The sequence below is a fragment of the Lissotriton helveticus genome, chromosome 5_1, assembly GCF_964261635.1.
Source record: "Lissotriton helveticus chromosome 5_1, aLisHel1.1, whole genome shotgun sequence".
Lineage (NCBI taxonomy): Eukaryota > Metazoa > Chordata > Amphibia > Caudata > Salamandridae > Lissotriton > Lissotriton helveticus.
The window spans coordinates 481,544,847-481,557,550 of record NC_136065.1 but is presented as its reverse complement, the minus strand read 5'-3'; the positions used below and the strand labels follow the sequence as shown (position 1 = coordinate 481,557,550).

The 12,704-nt window shown below is 51.7% G+C and overlaps 1 long non-coding RNA gene across 1 annotated transcript; it reads left to right on the top strand.

The window, feature by feature from the left end:
* Positions 1-2,891: 2,891 nt before the first annotated feature.
* LOC144753234 (uncharacterized) lies at positions 2,892-11,702 on the top strand. Its single transcript, XR_013594253.1, has 3 exons — positions 2,892-2,923; positions 3,019-3,103; positions 11,402-11,702. It is a non-coding gene; the product is annotated as an uncharacterized LOC144753234 (long non-coding RNA).
* Positions 11,703-12,704: the final 1,002 nt, after the last annotated feature.

Sequence of the window (12,704 nt, the reverse complement as noted above, 5' to 3'; positions counted from 1 at the left end):
ATCCCAGCTCAGAACCTGGCTACATGCAAATTAGTCTGACCCTGGCCCAGTGCATCATGGGAACAGGGCAGACCAAACTACCAAGCCAATTCTTTACCGGAAAGGAAACAAGCTTCCGGGAACCGGTTTCTGGCATTGCAGCCGTCTTCGGCCCGGCTTGCTTGAATCCTGATGATGCAGTGAGCAAGGGACTCACATCTGAGCATACCCTTCCACACTTGTGGTGGCCAAAACGATACATAAAGGGGGTGGTGATGGACAGAGTATCTGAATTTAGCAGAACACTCCTACCCAGTCAAAAGATCAGGGCTTGATCCATCACCGTTTTTTAGCTCACTGCACCATCCCAGCTCAGAACCTGGCAACATGCAAATTAGTCTGACCCTGGCCCAGTGCATCATGGGAACAGGGCAGACCAAAGTACCAAGCCAATTCTTTACCGGAAAGGAAACAAGCTTCCGGGGACCGGTTTCTGGCATTACAGCCGTCTTCGGCCCGGCTTGCTTGAATCCTGATGGTGCAGTGAGCAAGGGACTCACATCTGAGCATACCCTTCCACACTTGTGGTGGCCAAAACGATACATAAAGGGGGTGGTGATGGACAGAGAATCTGAATTAAGCAGAACACTCCTACCCAGTCAAAAGATCAGGGCTTGATCCATCACCGTTTTTTAGCTCACTGCACCATCCCAGCCCAGAACCTGGCTACATGCAAATTAGTCTGACCCTGGCCCAGATATGTTTTAGTGCTTAATTTTAGTAATGTCGAACATAATAAAGTGGAGTGGGTGTTGTATAGCATTTTAGGACCCTAGTGTAATTTTCCCGATTCATATCCTTATAAAGGTATAAATCACCACATCCTTATATAGGCATAGAAATCACAACCATATTTAGACATTGTTTATGCAGTCCAAATACGGCATGGCTACTACTACTAGTTCCGAAAATCCACAACGATTTCTTGGAAAACTCAGCTACAGCAGTTAGGGAATTTCCCCTTGCTTGAATATTGATTTGTCCAAGAACTCATGGAGTTTTCAAAGAACTGAGACTTTTGATGATGTTATTATGTCCAACTGTACGTCAAACTTGGCACCTTCAAGGTATAAATATGCCCACACTTGCCATAGCAAACACACGGTGGTTTGGAGCAGTTCGACTATCTACTTGCCTGAAGCAGCTCGCTACAGCAAGTGCCATCGGAAGCCGACCCTCCAGCAGACACACTGAGAGAGACGCTGTCTTTTCTCTTGCCGAGAAATCCAGCTCCAGTGTTTCCAAGCTACCCTTGCGGGTTGTTGTGAAGTTGAGTCCTGAGACTGACCTCCTTCATTCCAAACCAAGGTACGGAGCTGATTAGACCCTAAGAGAAATCTTGGATAGATTCTTGGCAAAAGAATACTAGATTTATGCTACACCTCACTTACTTCTTCCCTCGTACTAGACTTAGGTTAGGTACATCGGGGTAGGCATATTTTAGAAGCACCAGTTGAGTACTTTTTAGCCTTTGTTATTTATGTATGTATTTATCTATGGTCTAGAAACCATACCATGCTTTTACAGTATTATTTTATAATACTCTTCTTGCTGTACGCATTATACTTTGCAGCCAGTATCACGATTGTAACAGTTCATTTCTTCTGCACAAGAAAGAAGACTGTTCAATAAATACTTTTATTGAAAACGCCCGTCTCTCTATTTCTCTGCACCTCTGATGAAACGAACCATGCACGATTGATGAGTAAAATATCTATCTATTGTTTCCACGACTCTGAAGATACGCTTTATCTTGGGGAAACAAAGTTGTCATGTTTATGCGGTTGTCAGAAACGAATCCCTTTTTGTTCATTCGAGAAAGTTTCTAGTGACCTCTGAGCTAGCTGGCACTCACAATTAAGTTTAATATATTCGATAGAGACCTAGTAGACACAAGTTTACGTCACATCTATAGGATATATTATTCCAATGCGCAGAACCTATTGGGAATATAGGAACTACACTACATAATGCGTCTTCGTACAGTGGAACTGGGTCTCAATTATGACCATGAGCTTCAATATTTTCTGGGCGACTAATTCCCTATTCTATTAGGATAATTTATTGAGAAACAGAATTTTCCTATGATACACATCGCTCCACCGTAACTATAGGATGTATGTACTTGAGATGGTTTTTGTCCAATTGACCATAATTGTTACGAATTAGCAATTAATGATGTTTTTTGATCTATGACAACTGTGGCCGGAGATTAATTACCGAACGGACGAATAATTGGTGTATAAATGTACGCTTTAACATATATACGTTGTACTGACAAATCATGCCTCTTATAAATGTAATGTCTTTTGCGATATATGTATCACCGTATGCATAACATAATATAATTTCTCCCTTTTCTGTGTCTTTTGGCACAATTCTGCACACTTGAGCATGACACAATGCCTACGCATGTATATTTTATGGGGACGGCCAGGGGTGGTTGTCGCTACGCCTTCAACCTTTATTGTCTCTTCTATTCTTTTGCTCATCACTATCTATGAAAACGTTACCCATCAGCTATTTTATATTTCAAATTTTTGTAATGAGCACATTACCACCGTCCTCTATGTCTTCGGATTTTTTACATGAACAATTAACGATGACCGTTTTTCAAACGAAGGGAGAATTTTTAAGGTATATACTTTTTTCTAGCATCCTTGTTTTTTTTAGTATAGCTAGGCATTCGATCAGAGCATCACGTTCTCCTTAGCTACCGTAACCTCATTAGTTGATTCAGAGGTTCACGCTCTAGTTTCCACTTTCGCCATTTTGCGACAACATCAGGCAGCAATATATGATCACTTCCGGGGTCTAAGTCACGTGTCCATTACCAGGAACACGACGACCCGCGGACGAAGGATTGCACAGCGCACTGCTAAAGGTATGAAACTTATCCTATGACTGAACAAGTATCTTTGCATTAGATCTCCACGACCTTTCAGAGTTCTAACACACATCTATGTGTCTGTTTTTCAGATTACATGAACACGAGGAGTTATCCGTTCCTTGTTAAAGCTCCACATCATCCCGCGGAGTCTGGCGAGCTAAATTGCCACTACTGGTAATTCTCGTTCTAATCCCATTATGTTTCCAACGTAACTACACAGGATATGGTACTTGGGGATCAAATTATTTTTCATGGACCCGTGTTTTTTGTCACATTGTCTTTCAGCATCCACTCCATTTGAGCCATTATCCGCCTGTTATACCGAGAAGGTTATTTTTGATTTAAGACGTCCCCCTTTTTCAAAAGACGCTACTTGTCTTAAGCTTTAGTACGATCGGTACCTTAACTGAGGCCCCGACTATCAGATAACAGGAGATTTACACCATCTCCCGTTTTTGTATAGCCTTCTTTTTTTTTTAAAACAGCTTTTATTGACTGAACACACATATTATGCAAAGCTCTGTCATCCAGAGCCTACAGCCCTCATCAATTTGTCAGTACAGCTTCAGCAGTGTTCATATGCATAGATATACAATAACACGATGAAAGGAAAGAAACTAAATAATAGACACAACACCCAATACCAACCCCCCATGCACCGCTACTCGCTCTATACACAGCTTAACGACCATATAAACCGCATGCCATGTACTCTAGCCACCAACCTTGGTACCATACAGTCCAACACTTCAGGGAGACAGGAGGGCCCCTTCTTCTGGCGTGGGATCCAAGTCCAGCCCACAGTAGTATGCCCACCGCTTCCAAATTTTGTAGTGCTTTCGGGGACAGCCCCTGGTCAGAAAGACAGGTTTCTCTAGGCCCATACAGAAGTCCATCCCATTCTTCTAGGCAGCCAATGACTGGGCCTGGGGCGCCTTCCACGCCTTTGCAATGTCTCGTTTCGCCAGCGTTAAGCCGAGCAGCAGGAGATGGCGCTTATACATGTTGCCCCCAACCCCTGCCATTACATGCAATAGGACAAGCTTAGGATCCCTCTGGAGCTCCAAGGCCAAGACCTCATTCAGGCATCGGAACACCCCGTCACAGAATCTCCGTAGCGCTAACCAACCCCACACCGTGTGTAACAGCGTGCTCATCTCCGACCCACACCGAAGACAGACAGGAGATGCCACCATACCCGCCCTCCACAAGCGCTGTCTGGTAAAGTATGTGCGGTGCAGATATCTGAATTGAATAAGACGCAGGCGAGTAGAGATTGCTGCACCCCTAGGACTCTCTAAGGCCTCCACCCAGTCCTCCTCATCTAGATCACTGACGTCCTGCTCCCATGTGGCCCTAAGTCGTGTCAGGTCAGAGGAGCAATGTCGCACGAGCATCTGGTATATGCGTGACAGCTTCTTGTCGGGCAGTTCCCCCATAAATATTTTAGCTTCCAACAGACTGAATTCAGGGAGCTGCTCCAGACCCCCCAGGTAAGGTGTTAAAGCATGGCGAAATTGGAGAAATTTGAAAAACTGGGTGCGGGGCATGCCGAAGTCCCTCTGTAGATTTTCAAATGATTTAAGAACACCCCCGGACATGACATCGCCCAAGGTAGCGATGCCAATGGCATCCCATCCCCGGAAGCCCGTCAATGCATCCATCTGAGGTAGACGACCGTTGCGCCACAGCGGGGTTTACTGAGTAAGGACATTCCACCAGCCCATTCTACACAGGGCCTGCCTCCACACCTGAAAGACCACCTGCGTGGCCGGGGGGAGGGACCTCCGAAGCGGTGCCGAATACAAGATCGTATGCAAGGACGCCGAGCCCATCATGTGCCGCTCCACCGCATAGGCCGGATCCCCTCTACTGCCGTACCACCAGTCGTTCAATACTAGGAGGTGCACTGCTTGGTAATACGAGAGGACGTCCGATGTGGCCAGCCCCGCCGTGTACGTCGAGAGAAAGCATGTCCGCAGGGCTACCCACGCCATGCCCCCTTCCCACAAGAACCCACTCAGGGCCGAGTTAAGGTGCCAAAACCAGCAGGGCGAGATCGCGTGAGGGTGGTTCTGTAATTGGTATACCAGGCCACCATTTTAAAGATGGCAGACCGGCCCTGAATAGACAATGGCATCTTGGCCCACCCCTTCATGTCCTCCCGAGTGCGGTCCCACACCGGAGTAAGGTTGCGCTCGCGGGAGACAGCAGCATCCTCGGATAGGAAGACTCCTAAGTATTTCACCCCCTCAGTAGTCAGCTGGAGGCCAGACGCCTAATCCCCCACTCTCTGCAGACCACCGTGCGGCCACAACGTGGATTTGCCCGGGTTCATTTAAAGACCCGAGGTTTCACCAAAGATCTGCAAAATGCGCAGGAGTCGCGGGCCGGAGCGAGGCAAATTCGTAAGAAAGAACAGCACATCATCGGCGTACAGCGCAATTTTATCCGTATGGCCCGCCGTCCACCTGAACCCCTTGAGTTGGGCGTCTATGCGCACCCACGCAGCGAGAGGCTCCATAGCGAGCACAAATAAGTACGGGGAAAGAGGGCAGCCCTGTCACGTCCCCCGCCGGACCAGAAACGAACGGGAGACCGCACCACCCACGCGCACCGAGGCTGTGAGGTCTGTGTAGAGCAACCGAATGAACGCCAGAAAGCGTGGACCGAAATTAAGACGTCCCAAGAGGGCAAACAAATATGTCCAGCTCAAGGAGTCGAACGCCCTGTCCATATCAGACAGGAATAGCGCTGCCCGCTCCCCCAAGCACCTCCAGGCTGATATTGCGACTTGGGGCCTCCTGATATTGTGTTGAGTGGACCGCTGTGGCATGAACCCGACCTGATCTGGGTGGACTAAGTCCATAATATACGGCTTGAGCCTGGTGGCCAGAGCCTTAGCTAGGATCTTGGCCTCCGTGTTCAAGAGGGAAATGGGACGATACGACGCGTGGCTCTCCAGGGTCTCCCAGGTTTTAGAAATACCACCACCTCCGCATGCCGCCAGTCCGGGGGGAGCGACCCGCTTTCACATGCCTCCTCCACCACCGGTCGGAAATGGGGATCCAACTGGACTAAGAACCACCGAAAAAATTCACTAGGGAAGCCGTTGGGGCCCGGAGCCTTGCCCGGGTTGAGCTCGCCCAGTGCCGCCGCTAATTCGTCGTCCGACAGGCGCCGGTCTAAGAGGTCCCGCACCTTGTCCGAAACCGCCCTTGGCGGGAGATCGTCTATAAAACGCTGGATAACTTCAGCCTCCAGACACTCCTTGGGAGCATACAGTCCCTCGTAGTACTCCACAAAGCTCTTGGCGATGGCCGGAGGCTCAAGAATTGGCGCACCCCCAGGGTCCACTAGCTTAGGTAGCGGCTGGGCATGCATGGTGCCCTGACACAGGCGATGCAGCATCTTACAGGACTTGTCTCCCCACTGGTATATTCGGCTGCGGGTGGCTAACCAGGCCTGCCGTGCCTCATCCATCAACACCATGGTATACTGCTGTTGTGCGAGTACCAGTTGTCGCCTGGTTGGGCCTCCACCCTCCTCCAGACCCCTGCGCTCCAACGCCTCCAGTTCTGCCTCTCGCCTCACTAAGTCCTTCCGTCTCTCCCTCCGGGCCGCCGCGCACCAGGAAATATCTACACCACGTAACGTGGGTTTCAGGGCCTCCCAAAGAGTAGCCGGGAAATCCACCGTGCCTATGTTGGCAGAGAGAAAATGACTTATTTCAGTATTAGTATTAGTATTAAACCATTTTATAACGCGCTCCATTACTGGGGAGTATCCTGGCGCGACAGAGGGAAAAAGAACAGACAGCAGAGCACAGAGCTCAGTAGTTAGATGTGCCCGGTAGTCATCCTGTACCAAGTGCCAGGCTGACATGCGCCACCGAAACGGCTGTCTGGCAGAGCCTGTAGCCACAGTAACGGCCACCGGCGAATGATCAGAAAGCGCCCTCGGCAGAATCTCAGCGGACAACACTCTATGGACAAAGACCCTCGGGAGGAAGATATAGTCTAGTCTGGAAAAGGAGTCTCTCGACGCGGAGTTATACATGAAATCCCTTCGGGACCCATGTCTATACCTCCAGGTGTCTACCCAGTCAAGGCCTGTGGCCAAAGTCCGCAGTCTAGTGGAAGGTCCCCCAACCCCCGGGGGGTCTTGGACGCCCGGGGCACCCCGCCATCGATCACAGTCTCTCTCCATCACGTCATTCCAGTCACTCCCGATGATGGACAGGGTATTGGGCATGTCGTCCCATAAGGACATGATCTGCTCCACCAAGGACCACTGCAGCTGCGGTGGGGCGTACACGCTACCGAAAGTCACTGTGTCGCTACCGATCTCTCCCTGTACAAAGAGGTATCTGCCCTGTGTATCTGTCCATGTGCGTTTGTGTACAAATGAAAGCCTGCGATGTATAAGAACTGCCACTCCCCTAGAGCCCCTAGTAAACCCGGAGTGATGGGCGTGCGTAAACCCAGAGCGCTGGAGGCACAGTGCTTTAGTACCAAGCAAATGAGTTTCCTGCAGGCTCAGGACGTCCGCCCCCGCCCTCCTAGCATACTGGAAGACCGCCCCTCATTTCACCTTATCTAACAGCCCCCGTACATTCCAGCTCAAGATGCGCAATGTAACCGGGCCTAAGCGCCCCCCTTCACCAGCAGTGGACATTTAAATAACACAGCAGATAAAGGGCACGCAGCACCAGCACACAGTCGGCACTACACATGGCAGTCAGTAAGCAGCAAAGCGGGCACAAACAAACTCTCTCCCCCCAATCCCAAACCCCAACTTCCCCCCTCCACCCACCCCGTACCTCCCAACCATGGAAGCACCTGTCGTGGTCGGATCATGGCCCAGCCCCCAACGGGGTTCCAGGAGCCACCCCCTCCAATGGATCCCCCAGCGGCAGCCCATAGAAACGAAGCTGTCACTCCCTCCCACCCAACCTGGCCGGGTGTGGCTCCCACCCTAAGCAACCGTGCACCTGATCATCCACACCACGAGTCCATAGAAGCCTTGGATATGTCCCATAAGAGTCAAGGCGCATCCCCTTGCTGCTCCTGTGCGGCGACATCTCGGTGGGAGGCCGAGCCAGAGCTTGAGCCACGGCTCGAGTGCGATCTCCTACGGCGACGCCGCTGGCTCCTAAGGCCCTCTCTGGCTGCTCCATTTGCAGAGGAGTCCGACTCTCCGCCCTTCGCCGTGTTGACCCGGATCTTTACCGTCTCGTCCGTCCACTGAAAAACCTCCTCCGGAGTGTCAAAGAATAAGGTGCGGGACTTGTAGATGACCCGCAGCCGCGCCGGGTAGATAAGCTGTACTGGAGCTGGAGGCCTCGAAGACGGGCCTTGGCCGCAGTGAAAGACTGGCATTGTTGCTGCACCAGTCTCGTGTAATCCGGGAAGATGAGGATGTTTGCGTTCTCATGTGTGACCGTGCCTTTCAGTCTTGCTTGCCGCAGGATGGTATCGCGGTCAGCGTAATTCAAGAACTTGGCTATTATAGGCCTCGGGTGCGCACCAGTCGGGGGTTTCTGCGTCAGCGCCCTGTGGGCCCTCTCCACCACAAAGCAATGCGACAAGGTGTCTGCCGGGAGCCAGCCCTCCAACCATTTCGCCAGGAAGCGCTCCACGTTGTACCCCTCGCAGTTCTCCGGAAAGCCCACAAAACACAGGTTGTTCCGCCGGGCGCGCCCTTCTGCATCCTCAATTCTCATGGCCAGGCCTCTCTGCACCTTCTCCATGGCTGTGACTTTCTTCTTGAGGATGGACACGTCATCCTCCACCTCCGTGATGCGCGTCTCCGCGCCCATGATGCGCTCCACCGCAATCCGGAGGTCCTGGCGGAGGAGTGTGACATCGGATCCGACTGCCCCAATTTTAGCATCCAGCACATCTCTGGACTGCGTGATCGCTGCAAACAGCGCAGCATTGTCAAGCGTCGGCACCGGCGATCCCCCAGCGCCAACCGTCTCCGTGAACTTGTCTATAGGCCCTTCCTTGCCCTGGCCTCCTCCAGCGCCACCATGCGTCATCCTGTCCACATGCTGCGAGTCGAGGCCGCCAAGTGTCCGTACTCCCGCGCCCGTCCGGGCGCGCCTACCAGGCGGACGGCCCTTCAGCTGCAAACCGGCGTGCGGCCGCTACGGGGACCGCGACCGCCGCCTCCAGCACTACCTCCCAGGATTCGCAGGCTGTGCCCCAGCCAGGCCGCCAACTATGACGCTCACACCGTGATCTCTCCCGGCAGCTGCTGAGCGGCACCAAGGATCTCCACCCAGCCCACTGCCACTGAACTTCGGGCAATGTACAGGACTCCCACCGAGGCCCGACCTGACCCCTGAGGCCCCAGGCACCAGCCCCCTTGCTCGCCGCCGCTCCTCTGAACAGGCAGCCACCGCCGTACGGCCCGGCTTCTATGCCGATGAGATATGGGGACGCAGCAGAGTGCACTACACTAGATGCGGTGGCAGGCAAGTACCGCGCCGTTCCGATGACAGTCTCAAATGTCGCACTTAATTAGCCATGCAGCCCCTCGTCGCTCATTCCCAAGTCTGCCAATTCGCCACTCTCCCTCCACAAGTCGTCAGCGCAGCGTGTCCTGTCCATGGGCAGCCTTGTTGTCCACCACGCACCTCCACTGTTACACTGGCTCCTACACCAAGCACCGTCGGCTGCCCAAGATGATGAGCTCCTAGTAGCGCCCACACTCTGCAATCTGACCGGGCACTGCCTCTAGAAAGTATTGCGTCACATCCAAGCCCCGCAGCCAGGGCACTGTCCACGCTGCGCGAAGGCACCGAGGAACTCCCCCCCAGGTGCTCTCCACAGGCACCCAGGCGCTGTATGATGTCCCCGCCAGGGCCCGACCTGACCCCCGAGACCCCAGGCACCGGCCCCTTCACTCACCGCCACTCCGCCACTCGAACTGTGCAGGGCAGCCTTTGGTGGGTCCCCAGCGCCTCTTCACCTTCACAGGGCATCCCCGCAGTCTCAGATGGGCACCTGGGCACACTCCTACACTGGTCCGGCCCGGGCAGAGGAGAGTCGCAAGATGGCGGCCGCTCCAGAATATGGCCTCCTGGCGCGTCCCCTGAAGGCCACCGCTCTCCAGCCAGGCGCCGCTGTGCCCCTCTACCTCCACTTCTCAGGGGAACGGACACCGATGTGCCGCCCGGTCCTCAGGAGAGCAGGCACCACTCTCGCCACCATCTGCCGGCACCAGCAGTCGCACCCGACCGGCCACGCCAAAATTGAGGCCCCGGCTTCACTGGACACGCCGGGCCTCACACACCTCGCTGCATCGCCGTGCCACTCCTCCGCGCCCGGGGCCAAGATGCCGCCGCAGCCACCACCGGACGATGCCCCAGGCAAGGCGGCCACACTGCAACTCCGGGTGCCCACGTGGATGATCAGGGCAAGGATATTCGGAAAGGATATGTGTAAAGCTGGTCGGAGCTCGCGCTCTACACGACCGCCATGAACGCCAGCTAAGCCACGCCCCTCGTATATCCTTCTTTTTCATCTAGATTCAGTTTTAAACGTGAAGCTAAGTTCTGTAGTTTCGGGCCCAGTCGGGTCGGAATTATGACCGGATGAGCGGTTTCCGTTATTATTTTTTCACTCTTTTCTATACGATATGGGCACTGTGTTTACTCCCATCTGTTCTCTACCTCTTCTTCCAGTGTTATAGACTACCTACTATTTCATTCTCTTCGGACACAGGTATGACAAATTCAAATCCTCTGGTATTGTCTAAAATGTGTCCTCTGAACCCACCACAGAGCACGAGTATGGTTTATAGATTTTCACACTCTTTACACGTAGAACTCGCGTATAAGAAATTCCACTTCTTGTGTTAACTTGTGTCTTTTCTAAATCTTATCCACCGTCGTCATCCACACTGAATTCTCTTCGTGCACTTGAACTCTCAGAAGAAGGTTTTCTATATCTTGGGTTTCCACTTTTTGCAATTACTGTATGACAGAAGTCACCTTTACATTCCTGTGGATAAACAAGTGTATACATCATGGTCCATGTATCATTATTCTCCCTTGTATCCTTTCCCAGCCCTGAGGCGTCGCGGAAGGATTGTTCCACATGCGACGAAACACTTGTCGGCTGGCTTGCTTGAGAAATTAAAAGACCACACTGTTTCCAAATCACATATGTAACTTATTGCATTTTTGTTGGCTTACTTATCTGAAATGTATATGTGTCTACACTGACACACTGTCATATACTGTATTGGTGTGTGCCTGGGTACCAGTTCGATAGGGGTTGGAGATGGTTTGGTGGTGGACTTCGGTTTGCCTCAGCGCGTCTCAGTCTGGATGGCATTGACTGGTTCTTCTTTGATGGGAGCTGAGGAGTGGGGGTCCATGTATGCCTCCCGGTCCTTGAATAGCTCTTTGGAACGCCCTAGCGTCAAGATGTCTCTCATGGGCATGTTTTGTTCTTGCAGGATGTGCGCACGCAATTTGGAAGAGACACACCCTTGAAAAAACTGGGCATGGACTTCATCTTCATCCGGAAGAGTACAGGTGCTGGCTAGCTCTCTTAGGCGCCCATAGAAGACATCCACCGATTCGTCCGGCAGCTGCTGTGCTTGGCGGAAGAGAAACCACTCATAGTCAGGGTTGGCATATGGCTCAAAATGCGTAGTGGTGGCATCCCGCATGGTGGTGTAGTTTCACGGAAGACCTGCTTCCGGTACGGTCTTGGAAAGCTTGTGGATGTCAGCCCCTCCCAAGTGAAGAAGCATGGGGCGTCTGCGTGCAGCTGGAATCTCGACAGCCTCAAAGTAGGTCTCATAGGCGTTAAACCTAGACCTTCCATTGAGCTGCTTGGGAGGGTGGGGGCCTGTGATGGTGAAGGGCTCCAGTGGCGAGATTTGATTTGATTTGATTTATAAGTTTATAAAGCGCGTGATTGCCCGGAGGTGTCTTGGCTCTAGAGTCCGATGAGCAGAGGATTACTGGTAAGGTGGTGTGCTGACTTAACAGGTGAAGAGTCAAGTTTTTACAGATTTTCTAAAGGACTGAAGCGAAGGGCTGATTTTTATCATGAAAGGAAGTAGATTCCAGGGTTTGGCTGTCCGCAACAGAAAGCTTCTACCTCCCCACCTGAGCTGCTTGAACTTAGGAACTTGTAGAAGTTTTGTGTGAGCTGATCTCAAGCTTCTTGCCGGCACATACCATTTCAGGTGTGTTCTCAAGAACTGCGGTCCTGAACCATGAAGGGTCTTATAGGCCAAGCATAATGATTTAAACACAATCCTTTTTTCCATCGGTAACCAATGGAGGGCCCTTAGTCTGTGTGCGACTGGCTCATATCTGGGAATGTCCAGTACTAGCCTTGCTGCTGTGTTCTGCAGATGCTGGAGTTTTGTTAAGTGTTGGGCTTGAATCCCTGTATACAAAGCATTTCCATAATCCAATCTGGACAGGGCCAATGCCGTAACTAATGCTTTGCGTGAGTCAAGGGGAACTAATGGGTGTATTCTTCTGATCATTTTCAAAATGTACCAGATAGTTGAAGAGTGATTATTTATCTGGGTGTTAAAAGTCAATTTATCGTCATATATGAATCCCAGATTTTTAACTTTACCTACTGGTTTTGGGCAATCGCCCAGGCTGGCAGGCCACCATTTAGGAGACCAAAAGTCTGCATCTGATCCTAATAGCATAACTTCGGTTTTATCACCGTTCAGTTTCAGACAGTTATGCTGCATCCATTGATTAACCTGCATCATACAGTCAATAGAT